The sequence below is a fragment of the Camellia sinensis genome, chromosome 3, assembly GCF_055761805.1.
Source record: "Camellia sinensis isolate YWXY chromosome 3, ASM5576180v1, whole genome shotgun sequence".
Taxonomy (NCBI): domain Eukaryota; kingdom Viridiplantae; phylum Streptophyta; class Magnoliopsida; order Ericales; family Theaceae; genus Camellia; species Camellia sinensis.
The window spans coordinates 133,868,164-133,873,119 of record NC_138963.1 but is presented as its reverse complement, the minus strand read 5'-3'; the positions used below and the strand labels follow the sequence as shown (position 1 = coordinate 133,873,119).

The following is a 4,956-nucleotide window of genomic DNA, read 5'->3' as shown; positions in this document are numbered from 1 at the left end:
CAGCCACACTCACATAGGATGCCGGCAGATAAAAATGGAGTGCCTTAAAGTGCGTGCACACTGGCACGCAAACCGAGACAATGATAAAATGTGATGAAATGACATGGAGATGACAAATGGGCTTATACCAACATGAGTGAGCCACAGCCACACTCACATGGGATGCCGGCGGATAAAAATGAAGTGCCTCGAAATGCGTGCACACTGGCACGCAAACCGAGGCAATGATAAAATGCAATGAAATGACATGGAAATGACAAATGGGCTTATACCAACATGAGTGAGCCTCAGCCACACTCACATAGGATGCCGGCAGATAAAAATAGAGTGCCTCGAAGTGCGTGCACACTGGCACGCAAACCGAGGCAATGATAAAATGCAATGAAATGACATGGAAATGACAAATGGGCTTATACCAACATGAGTGAGCCTCAGCCACACTCACATAGGATGCCGGCGGATAAAAATGAAGTGCCTCGAAATGCGTGCACACGGGCACGCAAACCGAGGCAATGGCAAAATGTGATGAAATGATATGGAGATGAATGGCAATCACTCTAATGGAATTTCAGCAGTAAAATATGGGGGAAAACAGTCCCGAAATGAGGCGAAATGATGCCAAATGCAAGAAATTGTCCCGAAATGCAACATTAGGCACCCGAAATGGCCTATAGCTATGCTAAATATGCACAACATGGACATGCAATGCAAAGACAGAAGCTAGACAGTCCCAAGAAAGGAACTTTCACAGTTATAAACATGGCCAAACAGCAAGCATAGGTATGGCAAAAATAGCATGCAAGAATAGGGGCCAAAAGAGGGGTAATGAAGCAAGTGGTATAAGAAAAACCCAAACTGAAAAATTTCCTTCTACAACACTGAAGAGGGACCAAAAATATGAATATTTACAGTACATGGCAACCTCAAAATCAGTATACAAATATGATAGAAATGTGATGTGAAATAAGGCTCAAAAGGTGCTATAACATGAAGTATACAAAATAATCACCAAACAGAAAAAAAATGTTAATGAAACATGAAGTATAGGCCAAAATAAGGCCACTTTCAGTTCGGACCAAGGTCCAAAAACAGAAGAAAAGAGGGCTACCAATTTATGCAAAAATGGGGCCAAATAAGGGATATAACTACAAGTGACACATGGAAGCACCAAACAATGTTGAGCCCTTCTTCAATGTTGAATAGGGGCTCAAAATAAGCCTAATATCAGTTTACAACATGCTCGAAAACAGATTACTCACGGGCCAAAAATAGCATGCAAAATCATCACATACAAGATGATCAATGAAGCAAGTGTATTATGGAGGGCTCAAACAGGGTTGAGCCCTTAATGAAAAGTGAAGATGAGCTCAAAAGAGGGCCCTTTTCAGTTAGGGCCGGAGCTTGAAACAAAAAGGAAGTGGGGCTTACAAATAAATCAAGAAAAAGGGTCAAAAGGGTAAAAGTATTACTTACCCTTGAAGACTCAAACTTTTGTTGCTTCTTGAATGAATTTTCAGCTTCTTAAGCCTTTGAGAAACCTTCCTTGTTGCTGGAAATGAGATGGTGGTGGTAGAGCTTGGTGGTGTAGAAGGAATGATGGTTAGGGACTTAGGGTTTTTTGAAGAATTGAGAAGGATGAAGATGGAGTTGGCTATGGAAGCTTGAAGGAGAGTTTTTCTAACCCTTGTAAGTGAAGCCACCAGCTGGTTATAAGGGTTCAAAAGGGGGTGTAAAGGTGGGGGAAAAGGAGAGAAAAACTCCCCCACAAAATATCCCCCGGGTAAATATCTTTTCTGGGGGATATTGCCCCACAGCTGTAAAGGGAACAGTGCAAGGAACACGGCCGGCCTATCACTTTTGCTTCAGGTGGCCGGCCGGCCACACCCCCTAGCCGGCCGGCTAGGGGTCAAAAGGTTCAATCATATTTTCTGGCCGGCCACCAACTGGTGGGGTACCCCTATGTGTGTACAACACAACCATGTGGTTAAAATTCCAAGAAAAAGGGTCCAAGGGGTTCAACATTAGCTCGGAAAGAGGGGGTCAAAAGGGTCAAGTAGCATTAATGGCCGGCCACCAACTTTTAGGGGCCTCTCAGGTGTGTACATCACAGATATGTGGTTCAAAGTTCGAGAAAAGAGGTCCAAGGGGTTCAACATTAGCCCGGAAGAAAGGGGTCAAAAGGGTCAGGTAACCTTAATGGCCGGCCACCAACTTTTAGGGGCCTCCCAGGTGTGTAGATCACAGATATGTGGTTGAAAGTTGGCAACATTAACTCCAAGGTGTTCAACATTAGCCCGGAAGTGCGAAAAAACGGGCGCCGGAGGGCGTCGGAGGATGTATAACTGGCTGCTGCAACAATTGCTGGCCTCCCACCCTTCAGTGACCTTCCTCGTGATAAAACAGAGGTACCTTCCAAACATAAACGAAAACCGTTGCAAAACGAATGTTCCGGGGCCAAAACACGCAGTTCGGGGTCCCGAAAATGGGCTGTTAAGCACCGAAAATGGCATTCGGCCACGAAGTGGGTTTCTCAGACCCCAGTGTCCCTCAAAAGGGATGAAATAAGATGTATGCCAAAAACCGAAGCAAAAGGAGATGGTTAAGCGGTCCCGAACCGAGGCACACGGCCTGACGGCTCCGAAAATCGGAAACCGGACTCCGAAATGGGAAAAATGGCCTACGGCCACCAAATGTAGCCTACGGACATTGAGAGATGGTCTACGGGACCTCTCCCTCCCCTCAGGAAAAGAAACAGAGAAAACCGAGTCTGGTTCACAAACCGAGACAAGGCACAGAAAAGGGTTCGGAAGTCCGGAGGTAGGGCTCACGGCCGCAACTCTGAAACTTCTGAACGAGCACATTATGCAACATCACCGAGCGCTCCATCGGTGACGTCTGAGTCTTAAGTTCGGTCAAAAATGGGGTGTCTACACCAGCTCCTCGGGAAGGCCGAGATGGCCCCGCCCCCTGAAAAGGCCCGGGTGACCCAACTCCCTGAAAAGGCCCAGATGGCCCAGCTCCCCAAGGAGGCCCGGGTGGCCTGGCCTGCGGCTGACCGGACCATGAAGGCATCTGAAAACAAAGAGTTCAATTCAAATACATCAGTCCGAATATGTACATCAGATGCAGATACAAGCAAAGGCTACGTGAAGTGGGTGCATGTAAATACAGTGTACAAGTGGGGTGTGTGTCAGATGTGCTCTACACAAGTAGTCTATCAATGCAGTATAAATCAGCATGTCATCAGAAGTATGATAAAATGCCAGAAAACTGAAGGGTATCTGAATGCCCGCGACAGACAACTGTGCCTCCCTCCGCAAGACCATGCCCTCGAGTGTGGCCACCAGTCCAACCACCTCCTCCATGTACCCTCGTGGTGGCTGCAAATATGAGCTCATAATCATCAGTGAACAAAAGAATGTCTAAACATCTGAATGATGAATGAAAATCAGTGGAGCATACCAGCGGTGAGTCAGGATCAATGGCGTATCGATCACTGGGCATCGGAGGCTCTAGCGGGATCGGGGTTGGAGAGATAGCCCCATACTGCCACGCCATCAACTCAGTGGGCATATCTGGCCATCCAAGATGAGGATAAGCCGACGGAACCGAAGAAACCGGTCTACTCCCACCTCTAGATGTACCAGCCCTGCTAGTAGAAGGGGCGCCTGCAGCTCGAGCCCGAGCCTGGCCCGAGGATGACATACCGGCAGGCCTCATCATCGGGATACGAGCTCCCGTCAATGGAGGCATCAAATATATGTGACGGTAAATGGCGTAGTCCCCCTCCTCAATATGTAGTAAAGCATCACTACCCAGCATGGCGCCGACTACCTCCGAGTAAGAGAGCCTGTCAGCAGTCCGCATACTGGCTGGGGGTACTGCGGGAAGATCCTGAGAAAGATACCCCCATACCTGGCGCAGAAAGCGCTCCCCCAGGAACCATACCCTGCCAACCGGCCCTTCGAGCAGGACCCTATACTGGGAGATGTCCGACCCTCCGGTATACTGAAGTCGGAGACCATCACCCAGGGGCGCCCAAGGCTGCCATGTGATCTGCGGATGATAAATGCATAAACCAATCAGAAATCGAGAATATACAGAGCAAATCAAAGATGAAAATGAAAAGAACTGAAAGTTCTGAGATACCTCTGAATGTCGCACAGTGTCAAAGTACTGTCGCAAGTAAAGGAGGGTCTCTCGAGGTCTCGGCCGGTGCGGGCCCTCGAACACCAATGAATATGGGGTCATGGGAATCCCTGCCACCTCCAACTCTGGGGCTAATGATGGGAAGTATACATAGACCCATAGCTGAGAAAAGCAGTGCAGAATGTAAGTACGAAATGCTGAGAGCAAAATACAGACTGTAAAAGTGCGCTGTGTGTGCAATGTACAAGTAATGAGAAGCAGAAATGTAAATCAAGGGGACAGAGAAGTACCTCCCAGGCTCTCCAGTAGCCGCCAAGTAAATCGCCCCGCCCGCGGGAGGTCGCGCTCATATAAAAGTAAAGGGTAGCCAGGCCGGCGCCACCCCAGTCATATCGATGGACCTGTGATAGGTCAACCAGAGCGCTCAGCAGGTATAGCCCAACTGTGTTCCCTCTGTCGGCGAACAGGGTAGTCCCGAAGAGGAACATAAGGAAACCACGGGCATACTGCTCCGTCTCCTCGGGAGTCTCAGGCACCATCTCCGCCCGCCGGAAGTGGGAAGAGAACCAAGTGTATCGAACTCTCCCAGAAACCCTGTCAACAGGCGGGCGAGCCCCCAATAGATACATCCAAGCGGCCTCCCACTCGCCCATATCCTCATCATAGGGGATAGACCAACCTCCGATGTCTAAACCGGTCAGCACAACGAAGTCTAGGGGCGTCATGGTCATGTCCCCGGTAGCAGAGAAATGAAAGGAGTTGGTGGTGTCCCACCATCTCTCTACCAAGGCTGCCATCAATGTCCTC

The 4,956-nt window shown here is 48.8% G+C and overlaps 1 long non-coding RNA gene across 1 annotated transcript; it reads right to left on the bottom strand.

The window, feature by feature from the left end:
* Positions 1-3,713: 3,713 nt before the first annotated feature.
* On the bottom strand, positions 3,714-4,677 carry LOC145821129 (uncharacterized). Its single transcript, XR_014363169.1, has 3 exons — positions 4,440-4,677; positions 4,150-4,311; positions 3,714-4,056 (listed from the first exon to the last, which is right to left on the bottom strand). It is a non-coding gene; the product is annotated as an uncharacterized LOC145821129 (long non-coding RNA).
* Between the last annotated feature and the right edge of the window lie 279 nt (positions 4,678-4,956).